The sequence below is a fragment of the Hyperolius riggenbachi genome, chromosome 5, assembly GCF_040937935.1.
Source record: "Hyperolius riggenbachi isolate aHypRig1 chromosome 5, aHypRig1.pri, whole genome shotgun sequence".
Taxonomy (NCBI): domain Eukaryota; kingdom Metazoa; phylum Chordata; class Amphibia; order Anura; family Hyperoliidae; genus Hyperolius; species Hyperolius riggenbachi.
In genome coordinates, this window is record NC_090650.1 from 251,661,820 (window position 1) to 251,686,642 (window position 24,823).

The 24,823-nt window shown below is 43.1% G+C and overlaps 1 protein-coding gene across 1 annotated transcript in view; it reads left to right on the forward strand.

The window, feature by feature from the left end:
• The first annotated feature begins 14,787 nt into the window (after positions 1-14,787).
• LOC137518657 (pyrimidine-specific ribonucleoside hydrolase RihA-like) overlaps positions 14,788-24,823 on the forward strand; it is a 286,828-nt gene continuing 276,792 nt past the window's right edge. Inside the window, exon 1 of the mRNA XM_068236786.1 lies at positions 14,788-15,479. The gene's annotated coding sequence lies outside the window, so the exon portion shown is untranslated. The remainder of the gene's footprint in view (positions 15,480-24,823) is intronic.

Below are 24,823 nucleotides of genomic sequence, written 5' to 3' on the forward strand. Positions count from 1 at the left end.
GTAAGTAAGTAAGTAGTAACAGTCAGTAAGTACAACTAACTAATTACAATAATCAATCAGTTATCAGAAGGAAATAGAGTGTGTGTAGTGTGTGTACACAGACAGTGAGTGCACACACGCAGGAGCTAGTAGCCTATGAACAGTGACTGAGTGTCCTAGACTCCTAGTACAGTAAGAGTAAGTAGTAACAGTAAGTACAACTAACTAATTACAATAATCAATCAGTTATCAGAAGGAAATAGAGTGTGTGACTGTGTGTAGTGTGTGTACACAGACAGTGAGTGCACACACGCAGGAGCTAGTAGCCTATGAACAGTGACTGAGTGTCCTAGACTCCTAGTACAGTAAGAGTAAGTAGTAACAGTAAGTACAACTAACTAATTACAATAATCAATCAGTTATCAGAAGGAAATAGAGTGTGTGTAGTGTGTGTACACAGACAGTGAGTGCACACACGCAGGAGCTAGTAGCCTATGAACAGTGACTGAGTGTCCTAGACTCCTAGTACAGTAAGAGTAAGTAGTAACAGTAAGTACAACTAACTAATTACAATAATCAATCAGTTATCAGAAGGAAATAGAGTGTGTGACTGTGTGTAGTGTGTGTACACAGACAGTGAGTGCACACACGCAGGAGCTAGTAGCCTATGAACAGTGACTGAGTGTCCTAGACTCCTAGTACAGTAAGAGTAAGTAGTAACAGTAAGTACAAACAACTAACTAATTACAATAATCAATCAGTTATCAGAAGGAAATAGAGTGTGTGTAGTGTGTGTACACAGACAGTGAGTGCACACACGCAGGAGCTAGTAGCCTATGAACAGTGACTGAGTGTCCTAGACTCCTAGTACAGTAAGAGTAAGTAGTAACAGTAAGTACAAACAACTAACTAATTACAATAATCAATCAGTTATCAGAAGGAAATAGAGTGTGTGTAGTGTGTGTACACAGACAGTGAGTGCACACACGCAGGAGCTAGTAGACTATGAACAGTGACTGAGTGTCCTAGACTCCTAGTACAGTAAGAGTAAGTAGTAACAGTAAGTACAAACAACTAACTAATTACAATAATCAATCAGTTATCAGAAGGAAATAGAGTGTGTGTAGTGTGTACACAGACAGTGAGTGCACACACGCAGGAGCTAGTAGCCTATGAACAGTGGTGACTGAGTGTCCTAGACTCCTAGTACAGTAAGTAGTAACAGTAAGTACAACTAACTAATTACAATAATCAATCAGTTATCAGAAGGAAATAGAGTGTGTGTAGTGTGTACACAGACAGTGAGTGCACACACGCAGGAGCTAGTAGCCTATGAACAGTGACTGAGTGTCCTAGACTCCTAGTACAGTAAGTAGTAACAGTAAGTACAACTAACTAATTACAATAATCAATTACAATAATCAATCAGTTATCAGAAGGAAATAGAGTGTGTGTAGTGTGTACACAGAAAGTGAGTGCACACACGCAGGAGCAGCTAGTAGCCTATGAACAGTGACAGTGAGTGTCCTAGTACAGTTACAGTATATAACTACAATACTAATACAATCAGTAGTAAAGGACAGCAGAAATACTGGTATAGAATAGAGAGAAATAAACAGAGGACAGCTGCCCACACAGGCAAGGCCCTGAGGCCTAAAGCTGTAAGCCTGCAGCAGCTGGCCTGTCTCTATGTAACACAAAAGCTACTAACTAAAATACAATGTCTAACTAACTAACAACAATATAGGTGTGTATAGGAGGTGTATGTGAGCAAAAACGCTAGGTAAATGACCACAATAGAGCTCTTGCTAAGCCAAAGCACAAAGGAGCAACTCTCTCTCTGTACAAGTCTCAGGCAAGCACGGAGAAACCTAACATGGCGGCCGCTATTTATAGGGTAGGGGCTGGCCAGGGTCCCCCTCTGTGATTGGCTGCCGTCAGAGGGCCTGGGAGCCCTCTGATTGGCTCTAAGGACATCAATCTGGGCTATGACGCTATTCGAGCTCGGTACCGAGCTCGAATAGCGCCGTTTTGCTCGAATAGCTCGAATAGTGAATGGGCTATTCGAGTGTACTCGAATAGCCCATTCGAATAGCTACAGCTATTCGGAGCTCGAATACCGAGCTCGAATAGCTGGAAAAGAGCTCGAATATTCGAGCTACTCGAATATTCGAGCTCTGCTGAGCACCACTGCCACCCACAGACCAATGGTCAGACTGAGAGAGTCAACCAATCATTGGAACAATTTTTGAGGTGTTACGTTGCAGAAGTGCAAAATGATTGGGTCAAGTCTTTGCCCTTCGCAGAATTTGCGCACAATAATTCTGTCCATTTCAGATAGTTACTGGGAAGCTGCCCAAATTTTCCCCATTGCCAATTGCTTCCACTCCGTTTCCAGCTCTGGAGGCCTGGCAAAAGTCATTTAAGGACGTGTGGTGGATCGTGAAAAATAATTTGGAGAAGGTGTTTCAAAGTCAGAAAGGTCAAGCTGACAAAAAACGTTCCTTAGAGTGGAAGTTTCAACCAGGAGACTTAGTCTGGGTGTCCACACGTCACTTGACCTTGAAACAGCCTTCAGCAAAGTTGGGGCCCAGGTTTGTGGGTCCATTTCCAGTAACTAGAAAGATCAACAATGTTACTTATGCCATTGATCTTCCTGCCAGTATGTGTGGCGTAAGATCCTTTCATGTGTCTCTGCTTAAGCCAGCAGTCCACGTAGGTCCCACTCCTCCTCCTCCTGTGATGATAGATGACCAACCTGAGTACGAGGTAGAGAAGATTTTAGACTCACGCACAGTTCAGAACTCAGTACAATATCTGGTTCATTGGAAAGGGTATGGGATTGAGGAGAGATCATGGGTACCTGAATGTCGCATGCATGCTGACAAACTGAGAAGGGAATTCCACGCTTTACATCCTGAGAAGCCTGGAAGGAGCTGTCCGGAGTCCACTCCTCAGGGGGGGGGGGGGGGGGTACTGTGAAGAAACGCAGAAAAGCCACCGCATGGACGCAGGATGAGGCGGCTGTTTCCGCGGCTGGCATAGCAGAAAGTGGAGAAACCGCCGCGTCTAACGCGGCGGTTTGCGCGCACAGGCCTGCTACTGACAGTCTGACCAGGCGCGGGGAGGCCACCGCATGTGCAGATAGCGGTGCGTCTCACCCCACGTGCAGGCCAGCAGAGACATTGCAAAGCGTGACTGGTGTGGCTGGGACTGATAGTCCACACAGGTTCAGAATGACGCGCGCGCGCTCTGAGAGGCAGAGTTTATATGACAGCCAGAAGAAGGTCAGCTGACCAAGCTGGTCAGCTGACATTTCCCCCACTTTTCATTGGTCCAGCACTTAGGGGAGGCGCTGGAAGCGCTGATGTATATATACTGGGTGCGGGTCATTTCTCTGGTGTCGCGATCACTACGTGGTAGCTCTCAGACCTTGTCAGTATCTGTGTTCTAGCATAGTTTCCAAAGGTGTTGATCACGGAGCTCACACCTTAGCGTTAGGAATATTGAACTGTATTATTTGTTATGACCTTCTGTTTGCCTGACTTATCCTCCTGAACTCTGATTCTGTACCTTGCTATTTCTGATATCCTGTTGCCAAACTCTGCTCGTTCCTGGACTCTGTACCTGCCTCCTGATTCTGTACCTCGTTATTCTGATTCTCCGTTGCCAAGCCCTGCCTGTTATTGGATTCCGTATCTGCCTTCTGATTCTGTACTTTATCTGTCTGTGTGTTGACGACCGGGCTTGGCCGACCTCGAGAACTAGCCTTACTGTTAGAGGCAGTTCCCAGATCTGTTAGTGACACCCTCTCATTGGTGTCACTCACACTCTGTCCTTCCTACTCTCTGCTTAGCTCCTCCCCCGGGAGAGTCTAGGCCTACGGAAGGAACATACTTCTGTGTGTACTCAAAGTATTACTGTTGCACTAACACTAACTCGTTACTCAGGTGTCCAGAGGTTAGAATATATATCTGATTATCGGTGATACTGCAGATCATCAATAATCGGGTATATTCTGCATTCTCGGTGATACTGCAGTTCACCAGTAATCAGACCCTCTCTGTGTTACACCGATCGTTACAACAGGAAGCGCTTTGATATATGCGCCCTCATACCCCCGGATACGCACACACCTCCGGTTTTTGGCCTGACCAATCCCACTGCTCCTTTTCCAAATAAATACAGAGTTAGTTGCCCATAATCCTTAGCTTCTGACGAAGTGGTCACGTGGTCCACGCCACCACCACCTGGATCTAACGCAGCCCTATCTTCCTCTATATTGGAGACGCTGACCGGTGTAGTATACAATTGCTGATGCCTTATTTATTTATATGCCTGTCACATCATATGTTTATGCACAACAAATATTGCTGGTCTTATTGTGAGCATATGTCTCTTGCAACCCTATTACCACGTTTGATCCTATCTACCTCTTCATATGCACTGCACTTATGTGATTATTAGTCACTTGTCACTTTATTTCTAGACCCGGGTCTCCACTTTATATGTGGGGCTCACAATTTGAACCTAAAATTAAGTGAACTGGCAGCGCAGGTTATAAACTCATTTTTGGTGGTGAGGCGTTTTTGATACACTTTTTGGCATTATCATGTGTCTAAACGAGTTTTTCTGGTTTTTAATTGATTTTATGTGTGATTTGCTGCAATTTAATAAAAATATAATTTGTATATTCTACATGGATGTGCGGTGATTATGTACAGGTTGCTTTCGCTCTATGGTTTATGACTGTTGTCCTGTACTTGTTAATTAATGTGCTACTTTTAAAGCGTTTTTCACACGCAGGAACAAACTGACATTCTGCATGATAATTCTACACATCTTGTCAGTCTTCTCTATTAATTACATTATCTGCTGTGAAAACAATGCACGTTTTTCTTCATACACATGGGGCCATATGCAATTACATTTTTCTACCGAGTTTTCTCCTAGGAGATAATTTTTCATCTTCGATTTAAATCGGTATAAAACCGACATAATATTCAATAAAAACATGTTTCCTACTTTTCATATGCCGTAAGGTTATGATATTTGCTTTTGTGCATAAGCATTATTATTCATTTAGAAATTACAGGTTCCCAAAGTACACTTTTTTTGCTCTGAAAGCTGACTTTGCATTTTATTCATAATTGCTTTAATCATCTTCTAATGTACGCAGAGATGCTTTCTGAGTGTCTCATTGTGTTCAGGAGAGTCTGCAGTGTCAGAGAAGTGTTTACATTCCTCACTTAAAGAGACTCCGTAACAAAAATTGCATCCTGTTTTTTATCATCCTACAAGTTCCAAAAGCTATTCTAATGTGTTCTGGCTTACTGCAGCACGTTCTACTATCACCATCTCTGTAATAAATCAACTTATCTTTCTCTTGTCAGACTTGTCAGGCCTGTGTCTGGAAGGCTGCCAAGTTCTTCAGTGTTGTGGTTCTGCTATGAATTCCCCCATCCAGGCCCCTCTCTGCACACTGCCTGTGTGATATTTAGATTAGTGCAGCTTCTCTCTGTTCTATTATCTTTTACAAGCTGGATAAATCCTCCTCTGAGCTGGCTGGGCTTTCACATACTGAGGAATTACATACAGGCACAGCTGTCTGCACTCTGCAGGAAGAAATAGCCTGACACTTCAGTGGAAGATAGCTGCAGGGGGAAAGAAACACACAAATGATCTCTTGAGATTCAAAAGGATAGCTGTATACAGCCTGCTTGTGTATGGATGTATTTTCTATGTGTGGACAAACTGTACATCAATCTACTTCCTGTTTTGGTGGCCATTTTGTTTGTTTATAAACAAACTTTTTAAAACTGTTTTTAACCACTTTTAATGCGGCGAGGAGCGGCGAAATTGTGACAGAGGGTAATAGGAGATGTCCCCTAACGCACTGGTATGTTTACTTTTGTGCGATTTTAACAATACAGATTCTCTTTAATACATTTAAGTAAACACAAGATAACATTATCTCCAGTTCGGATGCATCCAGCTTTCCCTGCAGGGAACTAGTAATTCATGTGTTTAACTCTTTGAATGCTGTTCTAGTATAAAAAGAAATGGTGGCAGTATATGATATGCTGTAAATAATCTATTAGAGCAAAGAAGAAATGCTGGGTTTCATTCCGGTTTAAAACAACTTTTCAATGCTTTGCAACAGAAAAAGTACCAAAAAGTAGGTGTAAAAGACTAACAAAATTATTGTAAATACTTTTGTGCTTGCTGGTAATTCAAAAAGCATTTTATTTACAAGTTCGAAAATATCACCTAGGAGAAAACTCAGGTGAAAAAGTGAATTGTATATGGCCCATGATGTGAAAAAATGCATGCAGAAAAATGCGTGCAGAAAAATGAAACAATTGTATCCCCTGCCCTAAAGGATACCTTAGCTCAAAATTAAATAAAAAAATTGGGGGAAGCAGGCATGTTTAGTGGATTCTCCTCATACCCACCACTCCCCCCGTTCTCCTCGGTCACCCTCCGGTACAGACTACTGGCCCCCCAAACTTACTTCCTGGTCAGGTGGTTGCAAGTGACTGCGCTGTCACTACGTAGTGTGCCTGTGCAGAGTGCTCCCAGCTGTGTGAACACGGATGCGCATCGCTGGACAGCGCCTGCGCAGTCAGCCGCAACCACAAAGTAAATTCGGGGGGGTCGGTAGGCTGTACCGGAGGGGAACAGAAGAGAACGTTTTTTAATTTTTGAGTTAAGGTATCCTTTAACCACTTATGCCAATCGCAGCAGTATATCTATAGCCCACAGGACTTCAGTTTATGCACAGGGGAGTAAATATATGACCCTCGCTGCGAACAGCAGCTGCTCACTCCCACGAGTATTCTCGCAGCCACCAGCTAATCAGTGAATGGGATTAGATCCCATTCACCGATCTAAGTGCCGGTGTCAATGATCACTGGCGTCAATGAGATGCCTGCAGTCACTGTAACAAACTAAGTTACACAGGCACTCATTACCTCCTGTTCCTGAACTATTAGTATATGGCAGGAAGAAAATGCATGAGGACATCTTGTGGCTAAATAGTAAAATTACATTTTTTTTATTTTTATTTAATAAAAAGACATTTTCTATTAAAATCAAGCCCTTACTCCCCTCACTCTCCCATAGTTACTCAAATAAAAAAAATTGCATATGCACATATAAAAAAAAACCAAAGAATTAAAAATGTATATATATATAAATAGTTACCTTAGGCACTGAACTTTTTTATTTGTATGTCATGGGAGTATACTGTTATTTTTACAATTATGGGCTTGAAATTAGTGGTTAAAGAGACTCTGTAACATTAAAAACATTCCCTGGGGGGTACCCAACTCAGGTCGGGGAAGCCTCGGGATCCTAATGAGGCTTCCCACGCCGTCCTCGGTCCCACGGGGGTCTCGCTGCATCCCTCCGAACAGCCGGCGACAGACCTGACTGTCTAATTCAATATTTACCTTTGCTGGCTCCAGCGGGGGCGCTTTGGCTGCTTTCGGCTCCGAACTACACGGAAATACCCGATCTCAGTCGGTCCGCTCTACTGCGCAGGCGCCGGAAACTTGCGCCTGCGCAGTAGAGCAGACCCGACGGCGATCGGGTATTTCCGCCTACTTCGGAGCCGACAGCCGTCAGAGCGCCTGCGCAGGAGCCGGGAAGGTAAATAATGACGTCATCTTGTACGGAGGGCCGCAGCGAGACCCCTGAGGGACGGAGGACGGCGTGGGAAGCCTCATTAGGATCCTGAGGCTTCCCCCACCCGAGCTGAGTACCCCCCAGGGGACGTATTGACGTTACAGATTCTCTTTAACGCAAAACAGAAAAAATACACCTTTATTTCCAAATAAAATATTTTCATCATACTTTGTACTAGGGAAATATTTTAAGCATTGCAATAACCATAGTACAACGTTTTATTTTAAAACTATAATGGCCGAACATTGAGTAATAATGATTTTTTCCATTTTTTTTTCTTATTCCCTTTAAAATGCATATACTGTAGAATAAAATAATTCTTAGCAAAATGTACCACCCGAAGAAAGCCTAATTGGTGGCAAAAAAGCAAGAAATGGATCATTTTGTTGTGATAAGTAATTATAAAGTTATTGGCGAATGAATGGGAGGAGTGCTGAAAGGTGAAAAAAGCTCTGGTCCAGACGGGGAAGATCCCTTAGTAGGGAAGTATTTAACAAATATTTGTCTGTGCCAATAAACATCCAATCTGTGCTGTTTTTGCACAAGCATTGGCAGTTCTCTGCATCCGTTTGTGAAGGTGTTATAGAGACTCGGTAACAAAAATTTCATCCTGTTTTCTACCATCCTACAAGTTCCTAAACCTATTCTAATGTACTCTGGCTTACTGCAGCACTTTCTACTATCACCGTCTCTGTAATAAATCAATGTATCTTTCCCCTGTCGGACTTGTTGCCCTGTGTCTGGAAGGCTGCCAACTCTTCAGTGTTGATCTGCTATGTACGCCCCCCTCAAGGCCCCTCTATGCACGCTCCCCTGTGTGTGTGTTATTTACATTAGCCAGCTTTTCTCTGCTCTCTTATCTTTTACAAGCTGGATAAATCCTCTGTTGTGAAAGGAGTCACATGCTGAGGAATTACAGACACGGGCAGAGCTGTCTTCATTGGGTGAGAGCTGCAGTGGGAAAGAAACACACAAATTATCTCTTGAGATTCAAAAAGAAAGCTGTATACAGCCTGCTTGAGTATGGATGTATTTTCTATGTGTGGACATACTGTATATCAACCTACTTCCTGTTTTGGTGGCCATTTTGTTTGTTTATAAACAAACTTTTTCAAACTGTCTTTGACTACTTTTAATGCGGCAGGGAGTGGCGAAATTGTGACAGAGGGGAATAGGAGATGTCCCCTAACGCACTGGTATGTTTACTTTTGTGCGATTTTAACAATACAGATTCTCTTTAAAGTGACACTGAAGTCTCATAAAAATCATTTTTTGAATTACAAAAATGTCTTTAACATGATAGCCCTAACTAAAACGCTGCATCCCCGCTGCTGAAATCTAACCAAATCCCCCCTAACTCCCCCCCCCCCACGCAAAATTCATGACTTCCGCCGGGGACTGGCTCTGCCCCCCTCGTGCTGTAACCCGCCGGCCGTTCGGAAGCGCCGGCGGGTTACTAGCACCCGGATCGCCGCATACAAAGTGTATAATACACTTTGTAATGTATACAAAGTGTATTATACAGGCTGCCTCCTGCCCTGGTGGTCCCAGTGTCCGAGGGACCACCAGGGCAGGCTGCAGCCACCCTAGTCTGCACCCAAGCACACTGATTCCCCCCCCCCCGCCCCCTGATCGCCCACAGCACCCCTCAGACCCCCCCCCCCCCGCCTACCCCCCAGACCACTGTTTGCACCCAATCACCCCCCTAATCACCCATCAATCACTCCCTGTCACTATCTGTAAACGCTATTTTTTTAATGCCCTAAACTGCCCCCTCCTGATCACCCCCCCCACTCCTCAGATTCTCCCCAGACCCCCCCCTGTGTACTGTATGCATCTATCCCCCTGCTCACCTGTCAATCACCCATCAATCACCCCCTGTCATTGCTACCCATCAATCAGCCCCTAACCTGCCCCTTGCGGGCAATCTGATCACCCACCCACACCAATAGATCGCCCGCAGATCCGACGTCAGATCACCTCCCAAGTGCAGTGTTTACATCTGTTCTCTAGCCTAAACACCCACTAATTACCCATCAATCACCCCCTATCACCACCTGTCACTGTTACCCATCAGATCAGACCCTAATCTGCCCCTTGCGGGCACCCAATTACTCGCCTACACGCTCAGATTGCCCTCAGACCCCCCCTTATCAATTCGCCAGTGCAATATTTACATCTGTTCCTCCCTGTAATAACCCACTGATCACCTGTCAATCACCCATCAATCACCCCCTGTCACTGCCACCCATCAATCACCCCCTGTCACTGCCACCCATCAATCAGCCCCTAACCTGCCCCTTGCGGGCAATCTGATCACCCACCCACACCAATAGATCGCCTGCAGATCCAACATCAGATCACCTCCCGAGTGCATTGTTTACATCTGTTCTCTACCCTAAACACCCACTAATTACCCATCAATCACCCCCTGTCACTGCTACCCGTCAGATTAGACCCCTATCTGCCCCTAGGGCACTCAATCACCCGCCCACACCCTCAGAACGCCCTCAGACCCCAGCCCTGATCACCTCGCCAGTGCATTGCTTGCATCTATTCCCCCCTCTAATCACACCTTGAGACACCCATCAATCACCTCCTGTCACCCCCTAGCACACCTACCCATCAGATCAGGCCCTAATTTGCCCCGTGTGGGCTCCTGATCACTCGGCCAAACCCTCAGATCCCTCTCAGACCCCCTTCCGATCACCTCCCCAGTGCATTGATTGCATCTATTTTTCCCTCTAATCACCCCCTGAGACACCCATCAATCACCTCCTGTCACCCCCCTAGCACTCCTATCCATCAGATCAGGCCCAATACAACCTGTCATCTAAAAGGCCATCCTGCTTATGACTGGTTCCACAACATTCGCCCCCTCATAGACCACCTGTCATCAAAATTTGCAGATGCTTATACCCCTGAACAGTCATTTTGAGACATTTGGTTTCCAGACTACTCACGGTTTTGGGCCCATAAAATGCCAGGGTGGTATAGGAACCCCACAAGTGACCCCATTTTAGAAAAAAGACACCCCAAGGTATTCTGTTAGGTGTATGACGAGTTCATAGAAGATTTTATTTTTTGTCAAAAGTTAGCGGAAATTGATTTTTATTGTTTTTTTTCACAAAGTGTAATTTTTCACTAACTTGTGACAAAAAATAAAATCTTCTATGAACTCACCATACACCTAACGGAATACCTTGGGGTGTCTTCTTTCTAAAATGGGGTCACTTGTGGGGTTCCTATACTGCCCTGGCATTTTAGGGGCCCTAAACCGTGAGGAGTAGTCTAGAAAACAAATACCTCTAAATGAGCTGTGAATAGGACGTTGGGCCCCTTAGCGCACCTAGGCTGCAAAAACGTGTCACACATGTGGTACCGCCGTACTCAGGAGAAGTAGTATAATGTGTTTTGGGGTGTATTTTTACACATACCCATGCTGGGTGGGAGAAATCTCTCTGTAAATGGACAATTGTGTGTAAAAAAAAATCAAACAATTGTCATTTACAGAGATATTTCTCCCACCCAGCATGGGTATGTGTAAAAATACACCCCAAAACACATTATACTACTTCTCCTGAGTACGGCGGTACCACATGTGTGGCACTTTTTTACACCCTAAGTACGCTAAGGGGCCCAAAGTCCAATGAGTACCTTTAGGATTTCACAGGTCATTTTGCGACATTTGGTTTCAAGACTACTCCTCACGGTTTAGGGCCCCTAAAAAGCCAGGGCAGTATAGGAACCCCACAAATGACCCCATTCTAGAAAGAAGACACCCTAAGGTATTCCGTTAGGAGTATGGTGAGTTCATAGAAGATTTTATTTGTTGTCACAAGTTAGCGGAAAATGACACTTTGTGAAAAAAAACAATTAAAATCAATTTCCGCTAACTTGTGACAAAAAATAAAAGGAGGAGTTTTCTTGAAACAAAAATGACACTTTGTGAAATCCTAAAGGTACTCATTGGACTTTGGGCCCCTTAGCGCAGTTAGGGTGCAAAAAAGTGCCACACATGTGGTATCGCCGTACTCAGGAGAAGTAGTATAATGTGTTTTGGGGTGTATTTTTACACATACCCATGCTGAGTGGGAGAAATATCTCTGTAAATGAACAATTGTGTGTAAAAAAAAATCAAACAATTGTCATTTACAGAGATATTTCTCCCACCCAGCATGGGTATGTGTAAAAATACACCCCAAAACACATTATACTACTTCTCCTGAGTACGGCAATACCACGTGTGGCACTTTTTTGCAGCCTAACTGCGCTAAGGGGCCCAAAGTCCAAAGAGCACCTTTAGGCTTTACAGGGGTGCTTACAATTAGGCACCCCCCAAAATGCCAGGACAGTAAACACACCCCACAAATTACCCCATTTTGGAAAGTAGACACTTCAAGGTATTCAGAGAGGAGCATAGAGAGTCCATGGCAGATTTCATTTTTTTTTTTTTTGTCGCAAGTTAGCAGAAATGGAAACTTGTTTTTTTTCTTTTTTGTCACAAAGTGTCATTTTCCGCTAACTTGTGACAAAAAATAAAATCTTCTATGAGATCACCATGCCTCTCAGTGAATACTTTGGGATGTCTTCTTTCCAAAATGGGGTCATTTGGGGGGTATTTATACTATCCTGGAATTCTAGCCCCTCATGAAACATGACAGGTGGTCAGAAAAGTCAGAGATGCTTCAAAATGGGAAAAATCACTGTTTGCACCATAGTTTGTAAACGCTATAACTTTTACCCAAACCAATCAATATAGGCTGAATGGGTTTTTTTTTATTAAAAACATGTTTCTCCACATTTTTCGTGCTGCATGTATACAGAAATTTTACTTTATTTGAAAAATGACAGCACAGAAAGTTAAAAAAATCATTTTTTTTACAAAATTCATGTCTTTTTTAATGAATATAATAAAAAGTAAAAATCGCAGCAGCAATCAAATAGCACCAAAAGAAAGCTTTATTAGTGACAAGAAAAGGAGCCAAAATTCATTTAGGTGGTAGATTGTATGAGCGAGCAATAAACCGTGACAGTTGCAGTGGTCTGAATGGAAAAAAGGGTCTGGTCCTTAAAGGGACTCCGAGCTCACCCTGAAAAGGAAAATAGTACTCACCCGGGGCTTTCTCCAGCCCAGTGCTGGTCGGGAGGTCCCACAACGGCGTCCTGGCTCCTCTCCTAGGCCCCGCTCCAGAATGGCTGACCGGCGGGAGCCCAGCGACACTCGGCCGAGTGTCGAGCTCCTTCTTCCTGGTATGACGCGGCTGACGTCACAGCGCCGGCCGCCCCGCGTCATCACGGCGGCCGGCGTGAAAGTACTGCGCATGCGCGCTTTAATCGCGCATGCGCAGTACTTTCACGCCGGCCGCCGTGATGACGCGGGGCGGCCGGCGCCGTGACTTCAGCCGCGTCATACCAGGAAGAAGGAGCCTGACACTCGGCCGTGTGTCGCTGGGCTCCCGCCGATCAGCCATTCCGGAGCGGGGCCTAGGAGAGGAGCCAGGACGCCGTCGTGGGACCTCCCGACCAGCGCTGGGCTGGAGAAAGCCCCGGGTGAGTACTATTTTCCTTTTCAGGGTGAGCTCGGAGTCCCTTTAAGGGGGGGTAAAGCCCACGGTCCTCAAGTGGTTAAATAAACACTTATTTACCCAGTACTGATCTGTCATGTTAAGGTAGCTATACATCTAGCGACGTATGGGCAGATTCGACAAAGAGACAAATCTCTCATCAAATCTGATGAGAGAGATCTGTCAGCTGCCCATACACCACAGGCCAACTCCTGATAAGTTTCATGCTGAAATCGATCCATAATCGGCCTTGTGCGCCGCCTCGATGCTGTGCCCCCCTAATAAAAAACGTCCCCCCCCCCCCCGGTGCCCTGTGTAAAGTATACCTCTGCTTGTCCCCTGCTGATATCTCCTCTGCTTACACGCACGCCCCACGTTTACCCATACTAACAAACCACATGGGGCCTGTGTGTATGAAGAGTGGAATGCACCCGGAGCAGCAGAGGGACAATCGGAGGCCGTGGACAGGTAATGTATACTTCACCAGGAAGGGGGGGGGGGAGAAGTGGGGGGTTTAGGGTCACACGACATTCTTCATTAGCGGGGACAGTGCCGTGCGGGGACAGTTCCCGCCGCACACCTGATCTAGCAAGTTGGCCCAACACCTTGCATGATTGCGCGATCGAAAATGTTACCAATTTTTGTCCCAAAATTATTGCATTATCAATCGGGTATGTTGCAATTTTTATCTAGTTCGATTATAATCAAATTACTACATTCAGGCCTGGTGCACACCAAAAAACGCTAGCAGATCCGCAAAATGCTAGCAGATTTTGAAACGCTTTTTGTTATTTTTCTGTAGCGTTTCAGCTAGCATTTTGCGGTTTTGTGAAGCGTTTTTGGTTTAGTAGATTTCATGTATTGTTACAGTAAAGCTGTTACTGAACAGCTACTGTAACAAAAAACGCCTGGCAAACCGCTCTGAAGTGCCGTTTTTCAGAGCTGTTTGCGTTTTTCCTATACTTAACATTGAGGCAGAAACGCATCCGCAATCCAAAATCTGCAGCAGCCCGGGAGTATGCGTTTCTGCAAAACGCCTCCCGCTCTGGTGTGCACCAGCCCATTGAAATACATTACCCTAGCGGATCCGCACCCGCAAGCGGATCGCAAAACGCAGCAGAACCGCTCTGGTGTGCACTAGACCTCAGAGTCAGTTTGCTGATTAATAGATCTACACAGGTACATTAATATATATGCCAGTCTTATGCAATAGGTCGCCGGCATACCACTCCTTGCTGCCTAAATGCAGATGCGTGCTGTTCAGCAAATTAATGTCACTATATGTGATGATGAAGGATGTGCCTGACTACACTGCATAGCTGTGCACCAAACCTCAGTAGACTGGTGCGTGCCACATGGTTGTTGCCTATAAAGGCCTGCTACATCACACAAAATAGATGGTGATTTACCATTACTTTTCCAGTGGCACATCAGTGGCCACCTCTGGGCTACCTGCGTGTACAGCTGCGGCCACGCGCACAGCGCAAATGCCCCACGAGAAAGGAGGAGCGCTGCTCGAGATCCAGGAGCCGCGCGGCGAGGCCGGACGAGAGATGCGGAGAATCCCAGAGCAGAGGCAGGAGCCGCGCATCGGGGGCCGGTGTTCCGACGCTAATGACGTGAGATCAGATGCGGAGGATGCCCCAGAGCAGAGGCAGCCGCGGATGACAGACGTATAGGGAGGAGCTGCAGATGTCGTGGCTGTAAGTGCCGCCCCCAGGTGTCGCTGATGGGAAGGAGATACTAGAGGGACAGAGCGCCGTGCCGCTCATCAGACCGCAGGGGCCACCACATGTACAGTACAGATGCCCCACGAAGATGGAGGAGCGCTGCCTTCAGCAAGAGTGTCGCTGATGGGAAGGAGACACTAGAGGGACAGAGCTGCTGTACCGCTAACCAGACTACAGCTGCGGCCCAATGTACAGCCCAGATGCCCCGCGAGAAAGGAGGAATGCTGCTCGAGCTCTAGGAGCCGCGCATAGGAGCAGGAGCGCTGATAGAACTCTAGGAACCGCGCGTCGGAGGCCAGAACGAGGCTGCACACGAGGCTAATGACGGGAGATGCGGAGGATGCCAGAGCAGAGGCAGGAGCCGCAGAGACGGGAGTGTAGGGAGGAGCTGCCTGCAGATGTGGCTGTACAGGACTGTCCCCAGCATGAGGAAGGGGAGACAGAGGAACAGAGCTGCGGTTCCGCTGACCAAGAGGGCGCCTCAGATGATTGATCCACTGCCACCGGGGATTATGTAAGTTACTGTCGATTCCATCACAACTTCTTGTTACATCTTGTCACCCACTAATTGCTAGCTTGCAATCTCATCCTCTGTTTTCATTCATCACCCTAGCTGTCATTCTCATCCCCTGCTTTCATTTACCACCCCTAGTTGTCATTCCCATCATCTGCTTTCACTTTTCACCCTCTAACTGTCATTGCCATCCTCTGCTTTCATTTAACACCCTCTAGCTGTCATTACCATCTTCTGCTTTCATTTATCACCTCACTTGCTGTCATTTACATCCCCTGCTTTCATTTAACACCCCAAGCTGTCATTGCCATCCTCGGCTTTCATTTATCATCCCCAAGCTGTCATTCCCATCCTCTGCTTTTGTTTATTACCCCATAACTGTCATTCTCATCCTCTGCTTTCATCACCCCCTAGGTGTCATTCTCATCCTCTGCTTTCATCACCTCCTAGGTGTCATACTCATCCTCTGCTTTCAGTTATTACCCCCTAGCTGTTATTCACATTCTCTACTTTCCACTACTACGCTGCGGACGCGAACAGTGGAAATTCACCAGGAAGGGCTCGTTCACACTTTAAGAGCTTTTCTAAGCGCTTGTGATTTTAAAAGCTCTTGCTTAAAGGGAACCTAAACTGAGAAGGATATGGGTTTTTCTTTTTAAGATAATACCAGTTGCCTGACTCTCCTGCTGATCCTGTGTCTTGATTACTTCAGCCACAGCTCCTCCACAAGCATGCAGATCAGGTGCTCTGACTGAAGTCAGACTGGATTAGCTGCATGCTTGTTTCAGGTCTGTGATTCAGCCACTATTGCAGCCCAAGAGATCAGCAGTACTGCCAGGCAACTGGTATTGTTTAAAAGGAAACATCCATTTCCCTCTCAGTTAAGGTTCCCTTTAAGTGTTCACATTGGAGCGATGCGATTTTGTAAAAATCCCCTATAGGATTGCATTAGCAAGAGCTTTTAAAATCTCTGGTGTTTAAAAAGCTCTCATAGGGCTTGATTCACAAAACGGTGCTAACTGTTAGCACGCTGTGAAAAGTGCTCCGTGTGAAACTTCGAGTGATAACGGTTTTCGTGCGCAATAAATTGTTACCGCAAACGGTCACATTTGCGCAATAAATTCACGTTATCGCGCAATAGTTAACACGCAAAGAATTTGTGTTAGCGTAACGCACGGAAATTGTTTTTTACGCGAAAACGCGGTAAACCGCGCGAAAACCCGTGCTAACAGTTAGCACTGTTTTGTGAATCAAGCCCATAGTGTGAATTAGTCCAAACTGTCTGCCGGCAAATAGTTCGGGCCATCTCTTATCCCACACAGTTGTATGGACAGTGAGTTGACATGCAGTGTTGCTGTGCAGTTCAGTGTGCATAATGTCTGATCCTCAGGTGCCTGAACAAAGTTTATTGCAGTCATAGAAATTGCTGAAACTCATATTAGATTGCAGTAATTACAAACTAAAACATTCAAAATGCATTGGTGTAAATATACTGTAGAATTTCCTTATAGTAAACCTCTGGATATGGTAAGCTCCTCAGTCCTCAGGTCCCAGCAAATGTATGTAAGTGTGCAGTGTTCTCCCCAGGGTCAAACAGGTGGGCTCGCCGCCCGGATTAACTCAATTACCGCCCAGCTGCATTCCCGGCTGTCAGGACACGCCGGGCTCTCTTGCACAAAAAGGAACCAGCGCTGTCCTGAATCTGTCTCTTTGCACGAGATCTCTGCTTCCCGGCGAGCTCACGCATTCATTGGCTCAGCTGCAGTAAGAGCTCTTACTGCCGCTGAGCCAATGAATGCACAAGCTCGCTAGGAAGCGCGAGATCTCATGCAAAGAGACAGATTCAGGACAGCGCTGGTTCCTTTTTGTGCAAGAGAGCTTGGCGCGTCCTGACAGCAGGGCACATAGTGATGACAGTGCGAGGCTTAGCCCACAGCCCACAGGCATGCATTACAGTCTGCCTGCATGCACGGACACTGTGACTGTATGCGCTGGGGCAGCTGACTGGACTCCACAGGGCAGCTGACTGCATTAAACCCGAATGTTGTTTCATATGCATTATATTACTGGCGAGCGGGGTGTTGGAAGTCGTGTGGTATTAAAAACAGTGTGCAGGGGCTATATATGATAATCATTATATGGCCCCTGCACACTATCTGCAATACCCCACGAACACCTTCCCCCCCCCCCCCCCGTAGGAAATATCACGCATATGAAATAACATTCAGGCAATGAAAAAAACGAAACAAAAAAACTGATAAAAAAAAAAAAATGCTAAAGAATACAACTGGAAATGGTAAATGTACAATGCATGAAACAAAGGACAAGAGGGTTGATTCATCAAACCTCCTGTTGCTCGTGCTAATAAATCAGCGCAACTTTATTTTGATTCCCTGCACACTATGCGCTCTAGCGTGCGTAACTATGCAATGTCCGCAGCTAAGAAAAGTCGTGCGGTAGTGATGTATTGCTACCGTGATACTCCACTAGCTCGGCCGCTACTATGTTAATTAACACCACTACAGTGCAGCTTTTCTAAGCAGCGGCGGTTGCTTAGTCATGCATGCTACGCTAACACTAGACTACGTAATTAGTGCACATTTAATTTTCCACATCACCAAATTTCCACCCGGCTGGAAAAAAATTCTGGGGAGGACATGTGTGTGTGCGTGTGTTTGTATGTGTATATATATATATATATATATATATATACACACTGTGTTTTTTTTTTCAACAAGAGGAAGATGTAAGGGAAAAGGTTTTTCCCTATAAAGCAAATAAGTGTATTCCTTTTTTGGTGATTCACCTTCTTCTGGCATATGGGAAGTGCATTCCTTGGTGGTTATACTTCCTTGCTGCTCTCACTTTTTCCTCCAGAACCATTCGTGTAACCTGTTATTGGTGCTTTTTATTGTTTGTTTTTTGTTGTTTTACTTTTTTCCCCCTAGCTATTTATTGAGATATTATAAACATACGTATGTTGTTCAAACCAGACGCAGAAAAAAGTATGTTTGAATCCAGTCTGGTATATCAGTATGAGAGAACTAAAGTAACAAAGAGAGGTATAACCATTGCATGTTATAAAATATACAGCAACCCCATAATTCATATGTGTGAGTGCGGGAATATTTTTCAATTTTTTGACTAATATTCCATGTGATTTTAACACTTTCTCCTATAACAATAACTATTGGATATTGTTATACCAGCTTATGTGGGCGTTTTTTGCCATCTGAGGATAATTTTAGGTTCAATTTTTAGGTTCAATTTTTTCCATTTGGGGTTGCTGTAAAGTAATCATTGAATCTAGCAATCTGGTGAGGTGTGGCATGGCTATAGAGGGGTAACGGAGGAGGTCATGCATGTGAACGGAGAGGTTTGCCCTTAAAGAAGTAGAAATAAAGCTGCAAGAATTGGGTTTAAAAAAAGCTGATGGCTTTTTAGCCAGTTTTCAAAAGGCTTATTTGTTGGAATTTAAAGATTCCATTCATTTGTACCTTTTCAAACTTCCTCCTTCACAGTCAAAGCTCATAAGGGCATTGGATATCTCTCTTTGGTGTCTTTAGCTACTGTTCATTTTCGTTATTCAGTATGGATTTATCACTTTGACTTGTTTTATTGTCTATTGTTTGTGTGTTACACTTGTTTACAGTTGCACAGTTGCCGTAAACTCTTATTGCTTGAATGCTCTGTTGTGTCAGGTACATGGAACATGTTATAGATAGCATGCTATGTATGACATATCCACTGTCCGGAATCCTCATGGTGGCTGCTAAATGTTGGCTGCTACTGCTGGCACAGTGGTGGCTGCTAAATGGTGGCTACTGCCAATGCTCTTAAATGCTCTCGGCTGCCGCTTGCAAAGCGGTGGCTTTTATATGCGGTCTTTATTTTTATGTACTTGTCTTTTTGACTATGCACAGCGCCGCATAATTTGTTGGTGCTATATAAATTAACTCTTTTATGCACCAATAACACAATTATTAGGATAACTATGTGTAATTTTAAGGTCATTATCTTTATATTTCTTGGTATGTTATTTTTGTATATAGTATTTATAGAAGAGTTAACCATGACAAGAGGAAAATATAAGGGAAAAGGTTTTTCCCTATAAAGCAAATAAGTGTATTCCTTTTTTGGTGATTCACCTTCTTTGGGCATATGGGAAGTGCATTCCTTGGTGGTTATACTTCCTTGCTGCTCTCACTTTTTCCTCCAGAACCATTTGTGTAACCTGTCATTGGTGCTTTTTATTGTTTGTTTTTTGTTGTTTTACTTTTTTCCCCCCAGCTATTTATTGAGATATTATAAACAAATGTATGTTGTTCAAAACAGACGCAGAAAAAAGTATGTTTGAATCCAGTCTGGTATATCAGTATGAGAGAACTAAAGTAACAAAGAGAGGTATAACCATTGCATGTTATAAAATATACAGCAACCCCATAATTCATATGTGTGAGTGCGGGAATATTTTTCAATTTTTTGACTAATATTCCATGTGATTTTAACACTTTCTCCTATAACAATAACTATTGGATATTGTTATACCAGCTTATGTGGGCGTTTTATGCCATCTGAGTATAATTTTAGGTTAAATTTTTTCCATTTGGGGTTGCTGTAAAGTAATCATTGAATCTAGCAATCTGGTGAGGTGTGGCATGGCTATTGAGGGGTAACGGAGGAGGTCATGCATGTGAACGGAGAGGTTTGCCCTTAAAGAAGTAGAAATAAAGCTGCAAGAATTGGGTTTAAAAAAAGCTGATAGCTTTTTAGCCAGTTTTCAAAAGGCTTATTTGTTGGAATTTAAACATTCCATTCATTTGTACCTTTTCAAACTTCCTCCTTCACAGTCAAAGCTCATAAGGGCATTGGATATCTCTCTTTGGTGTCTTTAGCTACTGTTCATTTTCGTTATTCAGTATGGATTTATCACTTTGACTTGTTTTATTGTCTATTGTTTGTGTGTTACACTTGTTCACAGTTGCACAGTTGCCGTGAACTCTTATTGCTTGAATGCTCTGTTGTGTCAGGTACATGAAACATGTTATAGATAGCATGCTATGTATGACATATCCACTGTCCGGAATCCTCATGGTGGCTGCTAAATGGTGCCTGCTACTGCTGGCACAGTGGTGGCTGCTAAATGGTGGCTACTGCCACTGCTCTTAAATGCTCTCGGCTGCCGCTTGCAAAGCGGTGGCTTTTATATGTGGTCTTTATTTTTATGTACTTGTCTTTTTGACTATGCACAGCGCCGCATAATTTGTTGGTGCTATATAAATTAACTCTCTTATGCACCAATAACAAAATTATAAGGATAACTATGTGTAATTTTAAGGTCATTATCTTTATATTTCTTGGTATGTTATTTTTGTATATAGTATTTATAGAAGAGTTAACCATGACAAGAGGAAGATGTAAGGGAAAAGGTTTTTCCCTATAAAGCAAATAAGTGTATTCCTTTTTTGGTGTTTCACCTTCTTCGGGCATATGGGAAGTGCATTCCTTGGTGGTTATACTTCCTTGCTGCTCTCACTTTTTTCTCCAGAACCATTCGTGTAACCTGTCATTGGTGCTTTTTATTGTTTGTTTTTTGTTGTTTTACTTTTTTCCCCCTAGCTATTTATTGAGATATTATAAACATACGTATGTTGTTCAATACAGACGCAGAAAAAAGTATGTTTGAATCCAGTCTGGTATATCAGTATGAGAGAACTAAAGTAACAAAGAGAGGTATAACCATTGCATGTTATAAAATATACAGCAACCCCATAATTCATATGTGTGAGTGCGGGAATATTTTTCAATTTTTTTACTAATATTCCATGTGATTTTAACACTTTCTCCTATAACAATAACTATTGGATATTGTTATACAAGCTTATGTGGGCGTTTTTTGCCATCTGATTATAATTTTAGGTTCAATTTTTAGGTTTAATTTTTTCCATTTGGGGTTGCTGTAAAGTAATCATTGAATCTAGCAATCTGGTGAGGTGTGGCATGGCTATAGAGGGGTAACGGAGGAGGTCATGCATGTGAACGGAGAGGTTTGCCCTTAAAGAAGTAGAAATAAAGCTGCAAGAATTGGGTTTAAAAAAAGCTGATGGCTTTTTAGCCAGTTTTCAAAAGGCTTATTTGTTGGAATTTAAAGATTCCATTCATTTGTACCTTTTCAAACTTCCTCCTTCACAGTCAAAGCTCATAAGGGCATTAGTTATCTCTCTTTGGTGTCTTTAGCTACTGTTCATTTTCGTTATTCAGTATGGATTTATCACTTTGACTTGTTTTATTGTCTATTGTTTGTGTGTTACACTTGTTCACAGTTGCACAGTTGCCGTGAACTCTTATTGCTTGAATGCTCTGTTGTGTCAGGTACATGGAACATGTTATAGATAGCATGCTATGTATGACATATCCACTGTCCGGAATCCTCATGGTGGCTGCTAAATGGTGGCTGCTACTGCTGGCGCAGTGGTGGCTGCTAAATGGTGGCTACTGCCACTGCTCTTAAATGCTCTCGGCTGCCGCTTGCAAAGCGGTGGCTTTTATATGCGGTATTTTTTTTTATGTACTTGTCTTTTTGACTATGCACAGCGCCGCCTAATTTGTTGGTGCTATATAAATTAACTCTTTTATGCACCAATAACAAAATATTAGGATAACTATGTGTAATTTTAAGGTCATTATCTTTATATTTCTTGGTATGTTATTTTTGTATATAGTATTTATAGAAGAGTTAACCATGACAAGAGGAAAATATAAGGGAAAAGGTTTTTCCCTATAAAGCAGATAAGTGTATTCCTTTTTTGGTGATTCACCTTCTTTGGGCATATGGGAAGTGCATTCCTTGGTGGTTATACTTCCTTGCTGCTCTCACTTTTTCCTCCAGAACCATTTGTGTAACCTGTCATTGGTGCTTTTTATTGTTTGTTTTTTGTTGTTTTACTTTTTTCCCCCCAGCTATTTATTGAGATATTATAAACAAATGTATGTTGTTCAAAACAGACGCAGAAAAAAGTATGTTTGAATCCAGTCTGGTATATCAGTATGAGAGAACTAAAGTAGCAAAGAGAGGTATAACCATTGCATGTTATAAAATATACAGCAACCCCATAATTCATATGTGTGAGTGCGGGAATATTTTTCAATTTTTTGACTAATATTCCATGTGATTTTAACACTTTCTCCTATAAAAATAACTATTGGATATTGTTATACCAGCTTATGTGGGCATTTTATGCCATCTGAGGATAATTTTAGGTTCAATTTTTAGGTTCAATTTTTTCCATTTGGGGATGCTGTAAAGTAATCATTGAATCTAGCAATCTGGTGAGGTGTGGCATGGCTATAGAGGGGTAACGGAGGAGGTCATGCATGTGAACGGAGAGGTTTGCCCTTAAAGAAGTAGAAATAAAGCTGCAAGAATTGGGTTTAAAAAAAGCTGATGGCTTTTTAGCCAGTTTTCAAAAGGCTTATTTGTTGGAATTTAAACATTCCATTCATTTGTACCTTTTCAAACTTCCTCCTTCACAGTCAAAGCTCATAAGGGCATTGGTTATCTCTCTTTGGTGTCTTTAGCTACTGTTCATTTTTGTTATTCAGTATGGATTTATCACTTTGACTTGTTTTATTGTCTATTGTTTGTGTGTTACACTTGTTCACAGTTGCACAGTTGCCGTGAACTCTTATTGCTTGAATGCTCTGTTGTGTCAGGTACATGGAACATGTTATAGATAGCATGCTATGTATGGCATATCCACTGTCCGGAATCCTCATGGTGGCTGCTACTGCTGGCACAGTGGTGGCTGCTAAATGGTGGCTACTGCCACTGCTCTTAAATGCTCTCGGCTGCCGCTTGCAAAGCGGTGGCTTTTATATGCGGTCTTTATTTTTATGTACTTGTCTTTTTGGCTATGCACAGCTCCGCATAATTTGTTGGTGCTATATAAATTAACTCTTTTATGCACCAATAACAAAATTATTTGGATAACTATGTGTAATTTTAAGGTCATTATCTTTATATTTCTTGGTATGTTATTTTTGTATATAGTATTTATAGAAGAGTTAACCATGACAACAGGAAAATGTAAGGGAAAAGGTTTTTCCCTATAAAGCAAATAAGTGTATTCTTTTTTTGGTGTTTTACCTTCTTTGGGCATATGGGAAGTGCATTCCTTGGTGGTTATACTTCCTTGCTGCTTTCACTTTTTTCTCCAGAACCATTCGTGTAACCTGTCATTGGTTCTTTTTATTGTTTGTTTTTTGTTGTTTTACTCCCCCCCCCCCCAGCTATTTATTGAGATATTATAAACATACATATGTTGTTCAAAACAGACGCAGAAAAAAGTATGTTTGAATCCAGTCTGGTATATCAGTATGAGAGAACTAAAGTAACAAAGAGAGGTATAACCATTGCATGTTATAAAATATACAGCAACCCCATAATTCATATGTGTGAGTGCGGGAATATTTTTCAATTTTTTGACTAATATTCCATGTGATTTTAACACTTTCTCCTATAACAATAACTATTGGATATTGTTATACCAGCTTATGTGGGCGTTTTATGCCATCTGAGGGTAATTTTAGGTTCAATTTTTAGGTTCAATTTTTTCCATTTGGGGTTGCTGTAAAGTAATCATTGAATCTAGCAATCTGGTGAGGTGTGGCATGGCTATAGAGGGGTAACGGAGGAGGTCATGCATGTGAACGGAGAGGTTTGCCCTTAAAGAAGTAGAAATAAAGCTGCAAGAATTGGGTTTAAAAAAGCTGATGGCTTTTTAGCCAGTTTTCAAAAGGCTTATTTGTTGGAATTTAAACATTCCATTCATTTGTACCTTTTCAAACTTCCTCCTTCACAGTCAAAGCTCATAAGGGCATTGGATATCTCTCTTTGGTGTCTTTAGCTACTGTTCATTTTCGTTATTCAGTATGGATTTATCACTTTGACTTGTTTTATTGTCTATTGTTTGTGTGTTACACTTGTTCACAGTTGCACAGTTGCCGTGAACTCTTATTGCTTGAATGCTCTGTTGTGTCAGGTACATGGAACATGTTATAGATAGCATGCTATGTATGACATATCCACTGTCCGGAATCCTCATGGTGGCTGCTAAATGGTGGCTGCTACTGCTGGCGCAGTGGTGGCTGCTAAATGGTGGCTACTGCCACTGCTCTTAAATGCTCTCGGCTGCCGCTTGCAAAGCGGTGGCTTTTATATGCGGTATTTTTTTTTATGTACTTGTCTTTTTGACTATGCACAGCGCCGCATAATTTGTTGGTGCTATATAAATAACTCTTTTATGCACCAATAACAAAATATTAGGATAACTATGTGTAATTTT